The sequence below is a fragment of the Felis catus genome, chromosome C1 (assembly GCF_018350175.1).
Source record: "Felis catus isolate Fca126 chromosome C1, F.catus_Fca126_mat1.0, whole genome shotgun sequence".
NCBI lineage: Eukaryota > Metazoa > Chordata > Mammalia > Carnivora > Felidae > Felis > Felis catus.
The window spans coordinates 59,015,478-59,040,029 of record NC_058375.1 but is presented as its reverse complement, the minus strand read 5'-3'; the positions used below and the strand labels follow the sequence as shown (position 1 = coordinate 59,040,029).

Genomic DNA, 24,552 nt, shown 5'->3' with positions numbered 1-24,552 from the left:
AAGGAGAAAATTACAAAACTATTAAAAGCATTAAAGAAAGACTAAATATTTGTAGTGCTACATCATGTTTATACACCAAATGGCTCAATATCATGAAGATGTCAAATTAATATATAAACTTAAAACAATTACAATGAAAATCCCAAAGTGATTCTAAAATTTGTATGTAATAGCAAAAGGTCAAACTAAATACTCCTAATGAAAATGAATAAGACGGTGGCTTATTTTACCATAGATATTAAGACTTATCATAAAGCCACAGTAATTACAACTGTGAGGCAGTAACACAGAAATCAACAAATAGTAATGAAACAAAATAAATATTCCAGAACAAAATATATAATGAAATTTAATGTATTACAAAATCAGTGTGGCAAATCAATGGGGGATAAATGGAGTATTCAACACACGGGGCTGGGGTTATCCACATGGAAAAAATTAGACTTGAATTGCCACTCCATAGAATACACAAAATAAATTCTATGAGTTTAGGATCAGCAGATGAAGAAAATACAACCAAAAATGGACTTTTTACTAGATTCCACAGTGACCGAAAGCCAAGTCCCTAAATATACTCCTATTCTATGTCATCCCTAGTGGTTCTCTTTCCCTGATTGTACCAATCTTTGTAACAAGTCAACTTGGCTAAACTGAACTGTGTTTCCTGGAATTACTTTCTCTGCAGTTTAGTGGTTAAGTTTGGTCACCAGAGAAACTTGCTTGAGATTTGAGAGGAAGAAGAGAGTAGGAGCCATATTTACCCTCAGAAAGTCAAGGTAGGCCAGGCCCTACCATGGCTACTACACATGCTTGCAATTTGGTGGCTGACCTTGTTGGCATAGGCAGTAACAGAATTCCACATATTCTTGAGCTCCAATAGGATATCTTCCTTAAGATTTTCTGTATCCTGGATCAGGTGCCATTGTAGCTGTGACAACAGTGGCAGCCAGGTGCAGGGCCTCCTCAGCTGCAAGTTGGTGGCTTGAAAATGGGGAGAGGCTAATGATGCCCAATGAGAAGAAAGGCAGGCTACGGCTTGTTCTGCATAGTTCTGGTTATGCCACCTCTCCAAAGTTCACATCTGCCACTCCTTCCCTACTGGGTACTCTGGGAGGATCAGTAGCAAATGCAGGATCAGTAGGATCAGTACCAAATGCAGAAAACAACAACACAAACAAGACTTTTTACCAGATTCCACAGTGACAGAAGGTCAAGTCTCTAAATAAATTCCTATTCTACATCATTCCTAGTGGTTCTTCTTTCCTGATTGTACCAATACACCACCTCAATGTGAGAGGCAAAATTCTAAAATTTTAGGGGGTGATAAGGGAGATATTTTTGTGACTCAAAAGAGAAACTTTTAAAAACCTAGACACAATATCATAAAAAATGACAAGTTTGATAACACAATCATTTAAAAATTTTTGTTAGTCAGAAAAGATCATTTAAAAATAAAAAGGCAAGTCCCAGACTTGGGACAAAATATTTGCAACACATTTAACTGAGAAAGGATTAGTATCCAGAATATATATATACATATATATATATATATGCACATATACATATATATATATGTATATGTATATATATATATATACACACACACATATATATACATTATCCAGAATATATATATATACATATATATACACTCTTATGCATCAATCCAATAAAAAATAGGAAAAGGATACAAATGAGGAATTTCCCAAAGGTTTATCTCAAATGGCCAATAAGCCTATTAAAAGATGATTTATCTCAGTGATAGGAAAACTCCAATTAAAAGTACAATAAAATACTTTTCACAACTGTTGTATTGGTAAAAACTAAGAATTCTAACAATATTGAGTGCTGGCAAAGATGTGGATAAAAGCTAACACCTGCATATTGTTGGTAAGAATACAAATCCATAAGACCATCTTGAAGAAAACTTTGGCAATAACTAATAAAGGTGAAGATGTAACTACCCTAATCCAGCAACTTTATTCCTAGATATACACCCTGAATAAACTCTTGCTTGTAAACATAAGTGGACATATATTTAAAAAAAACAAAAGTGAATTCTCAGCAGGACTATTTATAAAGGCAAAACTAAATCTTCCATTAAAAGGAGTTAGATAGATGTATTGTGATAAATTTACATAATGCTATGCAAGAGTGCAACTGAATGAACCAAAGTTACATAAATCAATAAGGAGGAATCTCATTAACATACTATGAGGTGGATAAAGCTATAGAAGAATACTTAAAGAATGATGTCATCCATATATAAATAAATCCATATAAAACAATAATGAGCTACATGAGGAGCCAACATGGAAGAACAGCATGGAAGTTTTTTGTGTGTTTCACGTCCATGAAATACAGCCAGACCAACACTAAACCATCCTACACAGATAAAAAACTGACTGGAGGATTAACACAATAATCTGCACAACCTGAACCACAGAATTCAGCAGGTACACGGTGCAGAGAGGCGAATTTGGGGAGCGAGAAGCCACTGAGGGTAGGGAACTGGTGGGGGGGAGAATACAGGAAAAGCACCCCTCCCCAAAAGCAGCTGGAGAGAAAGTGGAAAATTGGAAACAGCCGCAGGGACTAAACTAAAAAGGGAGAAAGGAGAAAGGAGAAAGGAGAAAGGAGAAAGGAGAAAGGAGAAAGGAGAAAGGAGAAAGGAGAGGGTTTAAATTCCATTAAGGCTGTAAACAAGGGGAGCGAAGTCTGCAACTCCACAGCTCCATACCTGGTGGTGCTCTGGTGGGAAGGGCGAATCCCCAGGAACAGAGTGGGATCTGGGAGGTTCTTGGGCCACACGGGGAAAAGCGGTGCCACTGCTGGAAGGACATTTGGTAGAGACTGTTGAAGCCACCTGGTCCCAGCAGACCCCAGAAAACGGCCACATTCACTGGTGCTGGAACAAGGTCGTTAAGGGTGAAGCCTGGTGCCAGATGTGTGTTGTGATTTTCCATAATCCCTGAAACGCTGCTGTTACACTGTCTCGCGAACTTTTCCTGGGGCGGGCTGGCACCTGGCCACAGTCTCAGGGCACTGGAAGCAGCAGGGTCCAGCAAGCGTTCCTGGGTGCAGCCAACATTCAGCCATTGCTCATTCGGCCATTGCTCAGTGAGACCCTCCCGCAGAGGGGCAGAACGGGTCAAAGCCGCAGTCCTTCAGAAGTAAGGGGCTGGGAAAAGCAGCCGCATCTGAGATAAAACTCAGTAGAGAGGTACTGTCTGGGGCCTGGTCACAGAGAGAGTGAAAAAGCAGGGAGTGGATGAAAGCTGAAGACAGAGGATGGGTGCACAACTGCTGATCGGGAGAACAGACTGGGTAGCTGGGGGGCGCCATTTTCACCATTCCCATGCATGCACATGCGCACCTAGGTGCCCCGCAGAACTCCACCCCAGTAGGCTAGCAGCACCATCTAGTGGAGAGCAGAGCCGTCACACGGAGCCCTGCCCAACTGGGCCAACTTCTCTGTTCAAGAACACAAGTCTCACCACCTATTTAGCTTATGGACCATAAAACACTACCTAGACTGACATAGGGGAAAATGAAGTAATTCCAGTCCTACTTGAATCTGTTAGCAGGTTCATCTATTCATATTTCTTTCCTTCTTTTCTTTTTCTTTTTCTCTTTTATACTTCTTTTCTTTTTCTTGAATACAGAAAGAGAAAAAATTCATTTTTATTTTCAATTTTTATTAACAATATTTTTCTTTAATTTTTATTACTATATTTTTTACTTTTGTGTAAATTTTTTCAAATTCTATTTTACTTCCATCATTTTATTTTAGTCTACTTCAGTGTATTCACCTTTTCAAATTTTCAAACAATTTCCTTTTTATTTCATTATCTTTTTTCTCTTTTTTGTTACTTTTCTTTTTCTTGAATGCAGAAAGAGAAAAACTTCATTTTTATTTGCAATTTCTACTAAAATATTTTTATTTAAATTTTTTACTATATTTTTTCTTTTATGTAAATTTTTTCAAATTCTATTTTACTTCCATCATTTTATTTTAGTTTACTACAGGGTATTCACTTTTTCAAATTTTCAAACGATTTCCTTTTTTTTTCTTTTTTTCTTTTCTTTTTTCTCTTTTTCATTTCTTTTCTTTTTTCTTGAATATAGAAAAAGAAAAAGTTCATATTTATTTTTAATTTTTATTAAAAATATTTTTCTTTAATTTTTTTCTACTATATTCTTTACTTTTGTGTATATTTTTTCAAATTCCATTTTACCCTATCATCTCATTTTAGTCTACTTCAGTGTATTCATTTTTTCAAATTTTCAGACGATTTGCTTTCCCCCCCCTTTTTTTCTCTAATCTGTCAAACCACTTTCAACACCCAACCAAAACACACCTAGGATCTAGCATCATCTATTCGATTTGTGTGTGTGTGTGTGTGTGTGTGTGTGTGTTTAATTCTTAATTTAAAATTTTTTTAATTTTAACTTTTTTTAATTTCAATTTTTCTACCTCATTAATTGCTTTTCTCCCTTCAAAATGACAAAACAAAGGAATTCACCCCAAAAGAAAGAGCACAAAGAAACGACAGCCAGGTATTTAACCAACACAGATACAAGCAAGATGTCTGAACCAGAATTTAGAATCACAATAATAAGAATACTAGCTGGAGTCGAAAATAGATTAGAATCCCTTTCTGCAGAGATAAAAGAAGTAAAAAGTAGCCAGAATGAAATTTAAAATGTTATAACTCAGCTGCAATCACGGATGGATGCAGTGGTGGCAAGGATGGATGAGGCAGAACAGAGAATAAGCAATAGAGAGGACAAACTTATAGAGAATAATGAAGCAGGATAAAAGAGGGAGATTAAGGCAAAAGAGCACGATTTAAGAACTAGAGAAATCAGTGACTCATTAAAAAGAACAACATCAGAATCACAGGGGTCCCAAAGGAGGAAGAGAGAGAAATAGGGGTAGAAGGGTTATGTGAGCAAATCATAGCGGAAAACTTTCCTAACCTGGGGAAAGACACAGACATCAAAATCCAGGAAGCACAGAGGACCCCCATTAGATTCAATAAAAACCGACCATCAACAACATATATCATAGTCAAATTCACAAAATACTCAGGCAAGGAGAGAATCATGAAAGCAGCAAAGGGAAAAAAATCCCTAACCTACAAGGGAAGACAAATCAGGTTTGCAGCAGACCTATCCACAGAAACTTGGCAGGTCAGAAAGGAGTAGCAGGATATATTCAGTGTGCTGAATCAGAAAAATATGCAGCCAATAATTCTTTATCCAGCACACTGTCATTCAAATAGAAGGAGAGATAAAAAGTTTCCCAGACAAACACAAATTAAAGGAGTCTGTGACCACTAAACCAGCCCTGCAAGAAATCTTAAGGGGCACTTTCTGAGGGGAGAAAAGATGAAAAAATATATATATACATATATATATATATGTATACATATATATATATATGTATATATATATATATATATGTATACATATATATATATATATACATATATATATATCAAAAGCAACAAAGATTAGAAAGGACCAGAGAACACCACCAGAAACGCCAACTCTACAAGCATCATAATGGCAATAAATTCATATCTTTTAGTACTCACTGTAAACGTCAATGGACTCAATGCTCCAATCAAAAGACATAGGAAAACAGAATGGATAAGAAAACAAGATCCATCTATCTGCTGTTTACAAGAGACCCACTTTAGACCTAAAGACACCTTGAGATTGAAAATAAGGGTAAGGAGAACCATCTGTCTTGCTAATGGTCAAGAAAAGAAAGCCGGAGTAGCCATACTTATATCAGACAATTTAGACTTTAAAATAAAGACTGTATCAAGAGATGCAGAAGGGCATTATATCATAATCAAGGGGTCTATCCACCAAGAAGAACTAACAATTGTAAATATTTATGTGCCAAATGTGGAAGCACAAAATATATAAATCAATTAATCACAAACATAAAGAAACTCATCAATAGTAATGCCATAATAGTAGGAGACTTCAACACCCCACTCACAGCAATGGACAGATCACCTAATCAAATCATCAACAAGGAAACAATGGCTTTGAATGACACACTGAGCCAGATGGACTTAACAGATATATTCAGAACATTTCATCCTAAAGCAGCAGAATATATGTTTTTCTCCAGTGCACATGGAACGTTCTCCAGAACAGACCATATACTGGGACACAAATCAGCCCTAAGTAAGTACAAAAAGATTGAGAACATACTGTGCATATTTTCAGACCACAACATTATGAAACTCGAAATCAACCACAAGAAAAAATTTGGAAAGGTAACAAATACTTGGAGACTGCAGAACATCCTACTAAAGAATGAATGGGCTAACGAAGCAGTTAAAAAGGAAATTAAAAAGTATATGGAAGTCAATGAAAATTATAACACCACAACCCAAAACCTCTGGGACACAGCAAAGGTGGTCCTAAGAGGAAAGTATATAGCAATCCAGGCCTTCCTAAAGAAGGAAGAAAGATCTCAGATACACAACCTAACCTTATGCCTTAAGGAGCTGGAAAAAGAACAGCAAATAAAATCCCAAACCAGCAGAAGACAGAAAATAATAAAGATTAGAGCAGAAATTAATGCTATCGAAACCAAAAACACAAAAAACAAAACAAAAAAAACAAAACCAAAACCAAAACAGTAGAACAGAAGCTGGTTTTTTGAGAGTTAACAAAACTGATAAACCACTAGCCAGTCTGATCAAAAAGAAAAAGGAAAGGACCCAAATAAATAAAATCAAGAACGAAAGAGGAGAGATCACAATCAACACAGCAGAAATAAAAACAATGATAAGAGAACATTATGAGAAATTATATGCCAATAAAATGGGCAATCTGGAAGAGATGGACAAATTCCTAGAAATATATACACGACCAAAACTGAAACAAGAAGAAATAGAAAATTTGAACAGACCCATAACCAGTAAGGAAATCAAATTAGTAATCAAAAATCTGCCAAAAAACAAGAGTCCAGGGCCAGATGGCTTTCCATGGGAATTCTACCAAACATTTAAGGAAGAGTTAACACCTATTCTCTTGAAGCTGTTCCAAAAAATAGAAACAGAAGGAAAACTTCCAAACTCTTTCTATGAAGCCAGCATTACCTTGACTCCAAAACCAGACAGAGACTCCACTAAAAAGGAGAACTATACACCAATTTCCATGATAAACATGGATGCAAAAATCCTCAACAAGATATTAGCCAACTGGCTAGAACAATACATTAAAAAAATTATTCACCACGACCAAGTGGGATTTATATCTGGGATGCAGGGCTGGTTCAATATCCGCAAAACAATTAATGTGATTTATGACATCAATAAAAGAAAGGAAAAGAACCATATGATCCTCTCAATAGATGCAGAGAAAGCATTTGACAAAATACAGCATCCTTTCTTGATAAAAACCCTCAAGAAAGTAGGGATAGAAGGAGCATACCTCGAGATCATAAAAGCCATATATGAACGACCCAACGCTAATATCATACTCAATGGGGAAAAACTAAGAGCTTTCCCCCTAAGGTCAGGAACAAGACAGGGATGTCCACTGTCGCCACTGTTATTCAACATAGTATTGGAAGTCTTAGCCTCTGCATTCAGACAACACAAAGAAACAAAAGGCATTCAAATCGGCCAGGAGGAGGTCAAACTTTCACTCTTCGCAGATGACATGATACTCTCTATAGAAAACCCAAAAGATTCCACCAAAAAACTACTAGAACTTATCCATGAATTAAGCACAGTTTCAGGATATAAAATCAATGCACAGAAATCGGTTGCATTCCTATGCACCAACAATGTATAGGATAGACAATGTAAGAGAAATCAAGGAATCAGTCCCATTTACAGTTGCACAAAAAATCATAAAATACCTAGGAATAAGTCTAAGCAAAGAGGTGAAAAATCTCTACACTGAAAACTTAGCTTATGAAAGAAATTGAAGAAGACACAAAAAAATGGAAAAAAGATTTTTTTTTCTCCTGGATAAGAACAACAAATATTGTTAAAATGTCGATACTACCCAAAACAATCTACATATTCAATGCAATCCCTATCAAAGTAACACCAACATTCTTCTCAGAACTAGAAAAAATAATCCTAAAATTTTTATGGAACCAGAAAAAAACCCGAATAGCCAAAGCAATCTTGAAAAAGAAAACCAAAGCAGGAGGCATCACAATCCCAGACTTCAAGCTATACTACAAAGCTGTAATCATCAAGACATTATGGTATTGGCACAACAACAGACACTCAGATCAATGGAACAGAATAGAGAACCCAGAAATGGACCCACAAATGTATGGCCAACTAATCTTTGACAAAGCAGGAAAGAATATCCAATGGAATAAAGACAGTCTCTTCTAAGTGGTGCTGGGAAAACTGGACAGCGACATGCAGAAGAATGAACCTGGACCACTTTCTTACACCACACACAAAAATAAACTCAAAATGGATGAAAGACCTAAATGTAAGACAGGAAGCTATCAAAATCCTCCAGGGGAAAGCAGGCAAAAACCTCTTTGATCTTGCCCGCAACAATTTCTTACTCAACTCAACTCCCTTCTGGTGGCAAGGGAAACAAAAGCAAAAATGAACTACTGGGACCTCACCAAAATAAAAAAAAATTCTACACAGTGAAGGAAACAATCAGCAAAACTAAAACGCAACTGACAGAATGGGAGAAGATATTTGCAAACGACATATCAGATAAAGGGTTAGTATCCAAAATCTATAAAGAACTTATCAAACTCAACACCCAAAAAACAAATTATCCAGTGAAGAAATGGGCAAAAGACATGAATAGACACTTCTCCAAAGAAGACATTCAGATGGCCAACCAACACATGAAAAAATGCTTAACATCACTCATCATCAGGGAAATACAAATCAAAACCACAATGAGAAAGTCGGGATAGAAGGAACATACTTAAAGATCATAAAAGCCATTTATGAAAAGCCCACAGCTAACATCATCCTCAACGGGGAAAAACTGAGAGCTTTTTCCCTGAGATCAGGAACACGACAAGGATGCCCACTCTCACCGCTGCTGTTTAACATAGTGCTGGAAGTTCTAGCATCAGCAATCAGACAACAAAAGGAAATCAAAGGCATCAAAATTGGCAAAGACAAAGTCAAGCTTTCGCTTTTTGCAGATGACATGATATTATACATGGAAAATCCGATAGACTCCACCAAAAGTCTGCTAGAACTGATACAGGAATTCAGCAAAGTTGCAGGATACAAAATCAATGTACAGAAATCAGTTGCATTCTTATACACTAACAATGAAGCAACAGAAAGACAAATAAAGAAACTGATCCCATTCACAATTGCACCAAGAAGCATAAAATACCTAGGAATAAATCTAACCAAAGATGTAAAGGATCTGTATGCTGAAAACTATAGAAAGCTTATGAAGGAAATTGAAGAAGATTTAAAGAAATGGAAAGACATTCCCTGCTCATGGATTGGAAAAATAAGTATTGTCAAAATGTCAATACTACCCAAAGCTATCTACACATTCAATGCAATCCCAATCAAAATTGCACCAGCATTCTTCTCAAAACTAGAACAAGCAATCCTAAAATTCATATGGAACCATAAAAGGCCCCGAATAGCCAAAGGAATTTTGAAGAAGAAGACCAAAGCAGGAGGCATCACAATCCCAGACTTTAGCCTCTACTACAAAGCTGTCATCATCAAGACAGCATGGTATTGGCACAAAAACAGACACATAGACCAATGGAACAGAATAGAAACCCCAGAACTAGACCCACAAACGTATGGCCAACTCATCTTTGACAAAGCAGGAAAGAACATCCAATGGAAAAAAGGCAGCCTCTTTAACAAATGGTGCTGGGAGAACTGGACAGCAACATGCAGAAGGTTGAAACTAGACCACTTTCTCACACCAGTCACAAAAATAAACTCAAAATGGATAAAGGACCTAAATGTGAGACAGGAAACCATCAAAACCTTAGAGGAGAAAGCAGGAAAAGACCTCTCTGACCTAGCCGTGGCAATCTCTTACTCGACACATCCCCAAAGGCAAGGGAATTAAAAGCAAAAGTGAATTACTGGGACCTTATGAAGATAAAAAGCTTCTGCACAGCAAAGGAAACAACCAACAAAACTAAAAGGCAACCAACGGAATGGGAAAAGATATTCGCAAATGACATATCGGACAAAGGGCTAGTATCCAAAATCTGTAAAGAGCTCACCAAACTCCACACCTGAAAAACAAATAACCCAGTGAAGAAATGGGCAGAAAACATGAATAGACACTTCTCTAAAGAAGACATCCGGATGGCCAACAGGCACATGAAAAGATGTTCAGCGTCACTCCTTATCAGGGAAATACAAATCAAAACCACACTCAGGTATCACCTCACACCAGTCAGAGTGGCCAAAATGAACAAATCAGGAGACTATAGATGCTGGAGAGGATGTGGAGAAACGGGAACCCTCTTGCACTGTTGGTGGGAATGCAAATTGGTGCAGCCGCTCTGGAAAGCAGTGTGGAGGTTCCTCAGAAAATTAAAAATAGACCTACCCTATGACCCAGCAATAGCACTGCTGGGAATTTATCCAAGGGATACAGGAGTACTGATGCATAGGGCCACTTGTACCCCAATGTTCATAGCAGCACTCTCAACAATATCCAAATTATGGAAAGAGCCTAAATGTCCATCAACTGATGAATGGATAAAGAAATTGTGGTTTATATACACAATGGAATATTACGTGGCAATGCGAAAAAATGAAATATGGCCTTTTGTAGCAACGTGGATGGAACTGGAGAGTGTGATGCTAAGTGAAATAAGCCATACAGAGAAAGACAGATACCATATGGTTTCACTCTTATGTGGATCCTGAGAAACTTAACAGGAACCCATGGGGGAGGGGAAGGAAAAAAAAAAAAAGAGGTTAGAGTGGGAGAGAGCCAAAGCATAAGAAACTGTTAAAAACTGAGAACAAACTGAGGGTTGATGGGGGGTGGGAGGGAGGAGAGGGTGGGTGATGGGTATTGAGGAGGGCACCTTTTGGGATGAGCACTGGGTGTTGTATGGAAACCAATTTGTCAATAAATTTCATATAAAAAAAAACAAACCACAATGAGATACCACCTGACACCTGTCAGAATGGCTAACATTAACAACTCAGGCAACAACAGATGTTGGCAAGGATGTGGAGAAAGAGGATCTCTTTTGCATTGTTGGTGGGAACGCAAGCTGGTGCAGCCACTCTGGAAACCAGTATGGAGGTTCCTCAAAAAACTAAAAATGGAACTACCCTATGACCCAGCAATTGCACTACTAGGCATTTACCCACAGGATACAGGTGTGCTGTTTCGAAGGGACACATGCACCCCCATATTTATAGCAGCACTATCAACAGTAGCCGAAGTATGGAAAAAGCCCAAATGTCAATCAATGGATGAATGGATAAAGAAAATGTGGTACATATATACAATGGAGTATTACTCAGCAATCAAAAAGAATGAAATCTTGCCATTTGCAACTATGTGGATAGAACTGAAGGGTATTCTGCTAGGTGAAATTAGTCAGAGAAAGACAAAAATCATAAGAGACAAAACAGATGAACATAAGGGAAGTGAAACAAAAATAATATAAAAACAGGGAGGGGGACAAAACAGAAGAGACTCATAAATATGGAGAACAAACTGAGGGTTACGGGAGGGGTTGTGGGAAGGGGGATGGGCTAAACGGGTAAGGGGCACTAAGCAATCTACTCCTGAAATCATTTTTGCACTATATGCTAACTAATTTGGATGTAAATTTTAAAAAATAAAAACAATAATATATTTACAATGTATTTAAGGAGATACAAGATTAAAAAATGTAAATGCATCAGAATGATAAACACCTTATTCAGGATAGTGATCATCTTGGTGGGGGAAGAGGTAGGTCATAAAGAAGATGGAGAATCTGATCAGGAAAGACTAGACAGCAAGTTTCAAATCTGTAGGAGCACTGCAGAAGCTGAAGATAGAGTCCCTAGGCAGAAGATCCATAAAAGACTCTCACCAAAAAAGACACACATCTTAGGAATGGCCAACTAATAAAGCCACTGCTTCTGCCACAATCAAGGACCAGCCAAATCAAAAAGCTATACCCATGGCTGCCAGCTCCAGAACCTCACTGCCAGAAACACATGTAAAATACACTTGTGGGTATTTCCAGTACTGCATCAGGGGATACACCACAGATCTTCACTCCAGAACCATGAAGCCTTGCCACAATCTGCTCCAGCAAATGGGTAATCTGATGCCTACCTCTTTCCCCACATAATTCAATTCTAAATCAAAGTTTCACATAGATGCTTTCAGTTGGTGTAGACTAAATCCATACATCTGTTCCCCGGCTAAAAGAAAAACCACAAAACATAGGGCTTATTCTTTTCTTCTTTAGAAAAATGAGGATGATAGTGAGGAACACTTAGGAAGAGTGGGTATTGAAAATGTGTAAGCAGACTACAATAACAAATTCCATTAAAGTGAGAGACAGGGAAATTTCAACTTTGCACCTGTATCCTACACTGTTTGCATGTTTTGTTTCTTGTGGTTTGTTTGTTTGCTTGTTTTTACCATGAGCATATGTTTTTTGGGTTTTTTTGTTTTTGTTTTTGTTTAAATAATGTCACAGAAATGACAGGTTGCCTTTCAATATGTAGCTGAACATCTTCCTCATTAACGGAAAGAGAACCCAAGCAATAAAATATGTGCAGAACTTCTATGTGCAAATTCCAAAAAGTCTCCTTAAAGAAAAAAAATTGGGGGCTCTTCTTGTCTTTTTCTTCTTATTTCCTGGAATGTAAATATAATAACTGACTTGATCAGCCACTTTAAATCATAATCAACGTGTTAACGATGTTAAAACAGCAAAAAAGAACCTAGATCTCTACTGAAAATGGAAGCTAAGCTTTTGTTATGTAAACACATGTACGTGAGAGAAAAATAAAGGTCTGTCTTATTTAAGCCATTTTTGGGGCTCAGATTGGGGGTGGGAGGTCAGGTCTTCATTACTTGAAGGCTAACCCTATCCTAACCAATATGGAAAGTAGTATCATTATTTTTAAATCTCCTTAAAAACTAACCTTGAAGACAACTAAATAGACAAATATCTGAAGTCTTGGGATTATGAGTCTTGCCCTTTTATAAATCCATACAGCAAAATGCCATGGGAATTTGCTTAATCTTTTGGATAACTTGATCAGAATACAAGCCTCACATCTCTCCAAATAGTGAGTGACGTTATCTTCTTTCTAACCTATCAAGTTGTTCAAGTTTTTCAATACTTTTCTTACAAATTCTATTCCAAAATTGAATCCATAATTTAAAAGACCCTGTCTAATGTTAACTATGGTGCACAGATCAGCTTTAACTCTTAATTTTACTTCCCTCTTAATACAGTTATAAGTTAATTTTCATAATTATAGTTTAGCTCTCGTTATATTTGATTAATTAAATATTCAGTACCTAATTAATTAATTAAAAATTATTGCAAACCTTCCCTATACTAGGTACTAGGTTAGGTGCTGCAGATACAATGATGAATATGATAGTCCAGTCTACCAAAGGAGCTCAAGGTTTAATGGGGAGGAAATGGGCAGAGAAACCTTTACCATTCATTGTAATAAGTACTACAACAACTATTATTAATGGCACTAAAGTCCTAATTGGAAGATTATATCCTAGTAAAAGCTGATTAACCTGTAGTCCTCTCATTCTTACTTCTAGCTCCTTTAAAAAATTCTTGTAGTTATGCCTATCTCACCATATTATAACTATATAGTCTGGTATCGTTTTTGATGAAAAATTTATAGTCAGTATTTTAAAAATATCAAACTTATGAGTTCCATTTATACCTTTGAAGGACAGCAACTTTTCCCTAACTTTTTAATCACCTGAAAACTTTTCCCTAATACTCAGGTAAAATAATGTAAAAGCATACATTGGTAAGTTTCAAACATTACCCATTTCCTACTCATTGACTGCATTTAAAGCATGTTCTCTAGATTGGCTAAAACTAATTGCCTTCTCTTTACAATCGCCTCATCAATAGTGAACTCACATTTTACAAGAATGCTTTCTAAGCCATTAATCTTTAGTTTGTGAGTAAAAATATGATATGAGGTAGGATCAAATCTTCCTGAAAACTAGATATTTTATATGTATTGTTTCTTCTTTATTTACAGTAATTATCACGTCAAAATAACTCTGCATCTGAAAATTAATGGTCTGAGTATTAGGTTATAGTATGGGGGGCGAAGGTATCTTATTTTTTTAAGTAATCTCTACACCCAACATGGGGCTCGAACTCATGACCCCAAGATCAAGAGTCACATGCTCTACCGACTGAGGCACCCAGGTGCCCCAAGCTTAACCTACTGGTTTAATGCAGTATACAGTTAATGATCACGTAACAATGGGAATTCATTATGAGAATTAGCACAGTATTGAGGAAGCTGAGGCATTTCAGTAAGACTTAGTGTGTAAGCACAGTCATGCTTGACCATAAGCACAGCCATATATCTCTTATTCAATAAGCCAGTAAGCTGCATTATATTTTTAAAGGCCAGATACTTGGGGGCAAAACAAATGGCTAGCATGAAAGGTCTAAGCCAGCAGATAAAATCACATAATGAAAAAAGTTTAAGGAAAGAAGTGGAACGTGAATTGTGTGGCTATCAATAAAAGCATAATATTGACATACTACTTCTTTGGGAGGCAGTGGGGAGATTTCAGGAGGAGTGGTAGGTTGAGACAGCCTGGATCTCATGACACAAAGCAGCTGCATGCTAAATGCATCAGAGTTGATGAAGTATACCCTCTGGTAACCTAACAAACAATGAATTACAATCATCTAACGGAGGCTAAAAATAAGGAATCAACCCAAGGTCTCCTTCTTTCCCATTGAGCCTAATGCTGGCGGCATTCTGCAAAAAGAAAGGACTACACTGTTTAACTTTAAATTCTCAAAAATATTCTATTACAATAGGTCTTACATATTTGTATGACTTTAAATATCATTAAAACAAATATATATAATTGATATATATATACATATATGTGTGTGTATATATACATTGTGTGTGTGTGTGTGTTTGTGTGTGTGTTTAAAACAGTCACCAGATGTGTTGAGTTTAAACACCAAGCAGTGTTATCCAACAAAAAATATATAAGATACTGTCAGTAATTCTCTTTCTGCTAAATACACTCAGAAGATTTTGGATGGGGCATTTCTGTTACTAGTCAACAGAGCTTAGAAAACTAACATGAACATTTACTACATATATTATTTAAGTAGTTGGGTCTACTTACAACATGCATTCATTCATCATGCATCCATTGAGTTACTGTGTCACATACTACGTTATGTTCTGTGGAGGAACAAAGTTGTGATATACGAGTCCTATGCTAATACACAAAGACCATAGTGTAGAATATGATAAATGCCTTTAGACAAATAGAGTGAAAGTGCTGTGGTGATCCCAATGATGAGGAAGAAAGAATAACATTTATTCATTCACTCAGCAAATATTTTAAGGACTCTTCTAGGCATTAGGGATAGATTGGTAAACAAGATAGACAGTGACCAAGCCCTTCTGTGCTTTTACAAATGTTAACACACTTTGTCTTCGTGAGAACTCAGAGAGGCAAGTATCCTCCTAAGAGGGTGACTGTTTTAGTGTTTGGAGCATAAATAATGGTCTCCCAGTAGTGTTGAAAGCACATGGCTTAGAATAGCAAGGGAATTCAGTCTCTTTACTCCCGTCCTCCCTAGAACAAAGCCCAAAGTGCTAACACATATCAAAGGACCAGTCCTATTTGTTTTCACTTTTTGGCTGGGGACAGAATTTAAAAGCTCCAAATCAAGGAGGGAGTTATCTAAGGTTGATAACAGATGTTCTTGCACAGGACTATTCTTGCACAACACTGCAGCCTCACGATGACTGAGGCAACCAGGAATGGGTTAAACAATGGTTTATATTGAAAACAAGAACCAAACGAAAAGCAGTAAAACAACCTCCCAGACAGATCCTGAATATCTGAATACTGCTATACAATGAAATGTTTCAGTTCTGAATGCTAACACGGTGGTACTGGAATTATCAAAATTGACTCAATTATGTGCACCATACTTGATTTTTTAAGGCAGAAAAGACTGTTAGATTTTAGGAATATTTTCAGCAAGCAGAATTCAATCAAAATTTATTTTCTGGCTAGCCCAGAGAAGTAAGTTAATTACAATATCTAATTCCATGATCATTCTGAGTAAACCCAGTCACACTTTATAAATTTAAGAGTGTTAATATTGTTAATAATATGATATTTTCCCCAATCCCTCTAATCCCTTCAGATTTAGAATGATGTCTTCCTTACAACATCTCTTTAGGGACACAAATATTAACGATTAATATTTGGTATTATCTCTGATTACCACAGTATGTTATTCTCATTTTAAAGATGAAAAAACTAAGGATCCACGAGTGAAAATATCTGAAGCCACAATTCAAATACAGCTAATAAAAAATCCTTTTGTATACTAATAGTTCTCAACTAAAGCTATGTCTCAGAAACATTTATGGACTTTTCCAAATACAAATACTTGGTACCATGCTGAGGACTGTGAATCAGTTTCTGTAATGGAATCTCCAATTTTATTTTCTAAAATGTCTACTGGTAAATCCGATCTAGTTTAATAGAGTAAAACCTGTCAAATAGCAAATCGAAAGTAAGTTGTTTCTGTATCTGAATAAAATGGGAGCTAAAAAATAATGGGGAGAGTTAAAGAGGAACATTTGTTTTACTGAGCCTGAAAGAAATAGAGAGGAGAAAAGTAGTGCTCATGGTCTGCATAATTGGGCTTTAGAGTGTGACGAACACAACTTTCTCTGATGCCAGTCCTTCCAAGGTGAATGTGATAAGATTACTTGTCCCTTCTAAGGAAGAGCAAGAGGACCAGAAGGAAATGCCATCATCATAATTCCAACTTCTGATTTCTTCCATTGATAGATTAAGGGCCAAGGCCTACTTCAATGCATCAGTAGCCCTCATGCTGCCACACCCTGTGCCTATGCCCTGGCTAGACAGACATAGCAGATTGATTGTTGCAGCCAAGTATATATGTACCCTAATAATTCTTCCTGAATCCTACCAATCAGACTTGGCACAGAAGAAGAAATTTATTTGAACTTCTAGATCATTCATTCATTCATCCATTTACTCATTTATTAAGCAAACACTGAATGCCCACTATTGTGGGCATGCTTTTAACCACTAAACTCACTCTGACTCCTTTGAGGGCAAGTTTATTAACAACTGTCTAAAACCTTGAGACAATCCTACAGAGAAGCTTCTCATATTCATGAAGTAGGAATAATATTGTTTTGTCAGTAAATGAGAATAAGGAAGGGAGGGAGACAAACAGGGAGGGAAGAAAATGAATATAAGGAAGTTGAGGTCAGAAGCTCATTACAAAGACCACTGAAAGTGCACTCTTCCACACCCCTCCATTCATATTTCAGCCTTATCAGTTGCAACCATATTAAGAAATTATCAACATGTTCCCACTACTGATCTGAAAAATCTGATTCTAACAAGAGATTTGCTGTCTTCTCCAACCCACTCCCTATTCAGGCTTCTTCCACTCATCAGCTATGCCATCCCCAGGTGGGTCTCAGAACCCCTTTATTGGTTAGTTCATTTGTTGGTTTGCTTGGTTGATTGGGAAATTTAGTTTTTCTCTCAGTTAAGTAAGACTGAAATCAGTATCTGGTGGTCTCCAGTGGTCCAAGAAGGCCACAGTTAAAGTGAACTCTGCCATAGCTGCTGTCAGCAGAAATTAACATATTTAACTAGACCCTGTCTATGTCTGTCAGTAAAGTTATTTGCTTGTCTTTAGTCAGATAAGAGTTCTGAGCAAAGGTTCCAGGAAGAAGAGCGGTAAGAATAGTGTAAAGGGTAGTAAGAAGAAAGGAAGATCGGTATGTTCCCTTTTAGTGCTGTGCACCCTGCATAGCAAAGCAAATAATAATCAAACTTAAGACAAGAACTTAAAAAGCTGCCTTTAGATTTGTTGTCAGTGGTGAGAATTAAACTAATTTTCTTTTGTCAAAAGTGAAAATATGTTTATGCCAAAAAATTTCAGCATGAAAATAGATAAAAGGAAGTTGTATCCTTGTATTATTATGAGAGAAAACATGCTTTCACTCAACTCTTTGCATAACACAAAATTAAAATGGGGGGGGTGCTTGCTTAGAGTGTTGAACATAGTGCCTAGAACATTGTGGATGCTCAGTAAATATTTGCAGAATAAATGAATAAAAGAAACATCGTAAGAAATTATAACAGAGAATTTCCAAGAATTCATTTATTGTAACTTCAAACAAACCAAAAGAAAAAAATGTGATCTTTGGGGAAAAAACACTTATCTGAAACATGAAATCTTTGCAAATAGTATATTTATTTCAGTTCTTTAATGAAACTAATTTGTAATGTGAGTGGCAGAAAGGATGAAACTTTTCCACCCTGGATATAAATGAGAAAACGTCTTTACTTAATTCCATTTGTTTATCTCAGAAGGTCTTCTGCCTTTACTTACTAAATAGTCCCTTTTTTTTTCAAAACACCATAGAGAAACTCACTGAGCCTTAATCAACTATTTAAAGAGTAGCTATTCTCTTCTATTCTGGCTCTATAATTACCAATTATATTATTTTTTTTCTCAAGAAGAAACACTTCTGGACTTATTTTGATTGATTTTATCAGGCAGCTCTCTTGCATCTTTAAGTAGCATCTTTTATAAAAGAGCTTCAGTTTTGCCTAGTTTATGCTAAGAATAACATTTGTAGTTTTACTTATTAATAGATTCAAATGTCTCATTCGTGTTGGAAAACAAAGCCATAATTTAAAAAATGAGGAAAATATTAATTAATTCTGCTTTTGTGCAGTTTGAAAACCAGATCAGTTAAACACCATTTCCAAGAAAACTGAATGTTATTCAGGGACTATTAGAGCCAAGCTCGTCTCTGCTGGCTTACTTTAGTTTTCCACATTATAACAACAAATATTTGCAGGTTCTTCCTCGGTAAATCCTGTTTTCCTCCTTATCATGTGCATGATAAAACAAGAAAAATATGGCATTGATTTATTTCCTCAATTTTAAGGAAAGATGAAAAATCTACCCTGTGAAGGGAGGCAGAATGTGATTCTTCGGTGCTATACTCAGTTGTGGCATTTTTGTGGAGTAACTAGAGTTCCTGGAGCCCACCCAAGAAAGGGGCAGTGGGGCAGGGCAGGGGGTGTGGAGTGGACACAAGCATGAAGCAAGACTTCCAAGTATTCCCCCCAAGTGTGGCATATCTAAGGCAGGTTTGGAGAGGTAGCTGGTACTTCTCTTCAGTTACAAATACATTTGAATCAAAGAATAATCTTGGATAGACAGCGTGCCCATCAGTTGCACAGCCCTTCCTAAATGGTGCTGGATAGTTGGAGCGCTGATGACCATGTCAAGGTAGTTCCTACCTAGACACTACAGCCTTTACTAGGTGGCCACTTGGGTTCCTCAACTGTTATAAAACTTCTTAAACCTGGTATCTTAGAAATGGTTGAATCACAGATCTAAAGCAGGAGTTTCTCAACCATGAGGATACATGATAAGATCTTGTGGGAAATGGTTTTCCAAACTACACATACCTGCGTGGTGCCAGGTCTACTCGCTCCAGATTCTGAGGCAGCTCCCTTGGGCACAGATAAGAGCCAAATACAGAGAATGAACAAGGGGAGACAGTGGGGGAGGTAACTGAGTGACACTGATTTTACTCCCTCTCTGTTAATAATTACATTTGCTTGTTAGCATTAGACTTCCCTTTGGTCCATGTCCTCTGAGAGCAGACTCTTAGCATCTTGTCTCTGTGGTACACTACGTTAGGTCACACGGCTACTGAGTTAGTATCCTCACATGTGATACTTGATGTTCTGAGTGGCTTTCCCCAGCTATGGGACCACAGGTTAACAGTTTCACAGGCCACATCTTCTTTTGGTCTTTCTGAATTGAACACCTGATCTCACAGTGGTGACCTCATCCTTACTATTTCCTCTTTCCAATGTGATATGTCTCCAGGATGGCATCAATCCCCACAAAACTCCATGAAATACCCATTCCTAGAGCTCCCCCGTTTCCCCCTATATTTTTTGCCACACATTCTCTGCATCCTCTTCATCCCACTGCCGCTAATTGTTCCTTACATATGGTATTTTCCAGGCTTCTATTCTTAACCACCTTCAATATTAATTCTTCATCTGCCACATCTCTTAAGTGTTCCTAATCCAAGTTACTCAACTGCCTGCTGTTTTTCCCACCCACTTTACCAGACAATCAAACAACATACTCCAACATATGAAAACTTTCCAGATCAAACTCATTCTTCTTATTTTTCCTTATTCCAGTTCTTTTACCTGCATCCCTCACTAAATTGTCATATCACTGTCCACCTAAAGAGTCACAGAAGCACCATTGGCTCCTGTCTCATTCACTCCTCAAGTTTAATGCCACAGGGTCCTATTAATATTACCACCTACATCTCCCTCACTCTTCACTGTCAAGTCTCTGTCATAGATTAGCATCTTCTCCTGGATGAAACCATTGAGCTCCTCCACCCTTTGCCTCTCTGTCTCTGGACGGCATTTGTCTCTCTGGCTGGGTGTATTTATTACTTCTCTAGTCCAGGTCTTTTTGATGAGGTTTTCTGGCATAACTGCTTGGGTAATAATCCTATCAGTCTTATCACCTAGCACCCTCCCTCCCAGGGAGCCTTATGCTCCCCTAGGGAGAAGTGGTGTGAACAGAGTACGGCCTCATGCTCCATCAGAATGACTGCTCCTTTGCCACATTTAGCCCTGCTGTTGAACCTACCCCTCAGCTTACACTTATGAGTTGTTTCTGCCAAGGATCCTGGTGATTTTCCTGCATTCATACTCTTGGAGAGTGCTCCCCCTTCTCTGAGCCATCCTTTCTCCCTCTCACCCGCTTACTGGGTCTGTCAGCTGTATCTGTAATAAACTCTTAATTGTGGATGAGTTTATGGGCTTTCTTATGAGGCTCCTGAGACCTAGACAAATCAGGGAATGTGGCTGGACATCTGTTTGTGTCCCTGAGCATGCTATCACAGTTAAGGAGACAGCCTGCCCAGAGTGGTTGGAGGACTTCCAGGAGGGTGTTTCCTAATTCCACTTGCTGGCACACCAGGGAGATACCTCCAGTCCAGCCCAGACACACACTGTTACACACAATTGCTTTAAAGCTCCAGGACAACAAAAAGGAAGTTGATTGAGAAATCTGATTTCACAAGTCATATTTGACTCATCTGTAGTTTGTGGCCCCCCTCTGCTTTTTCCTAGACTCCTTCTCCATGTCAGAGAACTTCTCCCAGCCCTGCCTAACACCCCAGGATTCTGCAGTGGCCCCAAGCACAGTAAGCCTCATTAAGATTCAGGCCCAAGACTAAGAAAAACCCAGAGAGAAATAGAAATTCCTTCTCCAATTGTTCTGAGGAATGCCTTTCCTAAATGAGGAACACCTGAAACACTCACTCTCTTGAGGGGATAAAGGGCCCACGGAGGTGTAAACTAATCCAAAGGACAAACAGTATTAGAATCCAGAACAACACAAGAAAAGCCTAACATCTGTCCAAGACATTAACACACCCATAACAGAAACACAGTTTCTTTTCCAAAAGTGCCCACTGGCTGTTGGATAAAGTCCAAACTCCTGAGCGAGGCAGAAAAGACCTTCCCCAACTGGCAATAACCAGATGTTCTAGTCTCATATTCTGCCTCCCCACCTGACCCTCTCCAACCTTCACTCACCTGCCACTTCATCATGCTACCCCACCGCCCTTCCCCAAGCAGGCCATGCTCCCTGACTCACTGCCCCGGTACTTTCCACCTTCCATACTTGAAGAGGCCTGTCATGTTCTCTCTGCAATAGGAAAATACACATCGTTTCTTCTTTCCAACTTCTCTCAGCAAGCTTTTCTCTTTGTTTTCTGGACTTCCACGACTTCTTCAAGGAGTTTCAAGTAGTCTCTATTAAACTATGTTTTAATTTTTTTCTATGCACTACTAGTTCTCCCCGGTATAGAGCTAATATCAATAAGTGCTTTATGAATTAATGGTTGAATCTTTCTGGGGTTTTCCCCACCAGATTCCAATGTTCCCTTTGATGTTGACTCTCAGGCCCAGAAAGTTACTGATTCTTCTGCCCTGACGGTTTGAGACTTGATGAACAGCCTGGCAAAAGTGTGTTTATCCTCACCCACGGCAGACATCACACATCAATTACAACATGCATTTCCCTGAACCAAGGGTTGTAGTCTGGGTTCTCTGCAATCAGATACTGACACAGATGGAGTGTGGGTACAGGACAGTGATTAGGGACCAACACTGTGGAAGGTGGGTGGGGGAGGAAACAGGATCAGGCAGAGGGAAAAATGGAATGTGATGCAGGCCTGATAAACCCTCAGACAAAGCTCTTGCAATCTCTGGAGCATACACCCATCAGAGTTGTTCTGCTGTGGGCCAAAAATGGCTGGATCTTCACATCTTCACCATGATTAATCACTGGATGCAGGCCACCTTGGCAGGGGCATGACCTTGATTGAAATGATTCTTTGGGCACCTGAGTGGCTATACTGGTTAAGCGTCCAGCTTTGGCTCAGGTCATGATCTCCCGGTTCGTGAGTTCGGGCCCTGAGTCCTCGGGCTCTGTGCTGACAGCTCAGAGCCTAGAGCCTGCCTCGTATTCTGTGTCTCCCTCTGTCTCTGCCCCTCCCCTGCTTGCACTCTGTCTCGCACATGCGGGCACGTTCTCTCTCTCAAAAATAAATAATAAACATTAAAAAAATAATTAAAAAAAAATAGAAATGATTCTCTGCAGCTGAGGCGGACCCTGAAGCACTTAAATGATGGAGGACATCTGCTGACTGCTCTCCCAACAGCTGGGGCAAAAAGTCCTTCCTTGAAGAGTGATCTGAATGGCACATGTCAAGCGTACCAAACCCAGCAGTGGCAGTGGTCCTCTCTGCATGGCACGCTGAATAGATCAGTTGGTGAGCACTGGCAGGTAAGATGAAATTATTATGCTGTTCCCCACACACGCTCAAAATTTTAGACCCCAATCTCTGAGGTATTTTCCTTTTTGAACTTTCAAAAATGTATCCCTTTTCCAGAGTTTCTGAACTAGGGACAAAACGTCTGTATTTAAAATTCAAAAGTGCTATTAACATTGAAACAGCTACTATGCCAACAAAACAGCACTTTCAGCGGCTTTAAAATTTTTAATTAAGTCTTTTCCATCAGGCAGAGACTGAGACAGCTCCTTCTTTGCTCTTTCCAGGAGATTTCAGGAGAAATTAGCCCTCATTTTCTAATGTGGTTCTAGTCTCCCTTTGCTCACTCTGTCCCTCTCCCTCCTCCCTGAGCTGATTTCCCCTACCCCCGACCCCTCCCCTATCTTGCCCTCTCCCAGGCCTTAATGCCTCCTTCCCTCTTCCTCTGATTTCTCCTCTTTCTTTTCTTCTCTCTCCCTCTGAACTTTTGGTCAAAATTAATTAAACTTGACCCTTGTAGGGTTGATGTCCTTATCCATATCTTTGTCCTAGAAAACATTCTGCAAAAATAGTTCCAGACTATGATTACAGGGAAATTACAGGAAATTACAGGGAAAATTTGGAGAAAAATGAAATAATGAAAGGAAAGCCTGATTTTGCCCTTCATTTTACTTGGATTTCAGACTAGAAAATATATTCCACAGTCTGAAATACCACAAGCATGTCAAATAGCTGTAGGTACCACGGGATATGTTATAAACTGTCCTTGACAAATGATAACCAGTTTCATCCTGGTCAGTGATGAGTTTCCATTAATGGGCTTCTTTATCCTTCTAAAGGGAATTAGGGAGTTTGGTGAGTGCATTTATCTGAACAAGTACAGATGTGTGTAACCTAATAGTGCTTTGCTGTAGTTGTCACAGTGAACTCCCAGTTTAAATATCAGTATCCACTGAAATGGAGTTGAAAATACTTGTAGTCCTGAATCATACTTTAAAAATTTCTTGGTTTGTGGTTGCATTTAACTCTGATTCATCAGGTAGCAAGCCGTTTCTTCTTGCTCCATGATAGCGGGGGACACAGTCCAGCCTTCTGTTGGTTCTTATCTGTATGAAATACTACATTTTGAAATATTACATTTAATTTTACTGCACAATATTGCCTTTAAGAATTTTCTTATAGCATCAAATGGTAATATTTTTGGCGTGAGTAAATTATGTGTGCCTGGGTAGATGATTAAATATGCACATTTCCCCAAGTACTTGACCTTCTAAGAGGGCAGGTCTCAAAGAAAGCATTTGGGTTTTGCTTATTAGAGATGAAGGATAAAATGAAAATGGAAGAAAAAATGGTCAAGTGGAAATGTCACATGACCAAGCACAGAGTCAAA

At 38.2% G+C, this 24,552-nt stretch overlaps 1 long non-coding RNA gene across 1 annotated transcript in view; it reads right to left on the bottom strand.

Moving 5' to 3' along the window:
• LOC109502391 overlaps positions 1 to 24,552 on the bottom strand; it is a 72,198-nt gene that overhangs the window by 6,993 nt on the left and 40,653 nt on the right. Inside the window, exon 4 of the long non-coding RNA XR_006584390.1 lies at positions 830 to 1,107. This is a non-coding gene — a long non-coding RNA (uncharacterized LOC109502391). The remainder of the gene's footprint in view (positions 1 to 829; positions 1,108 to 24,552) is intronic.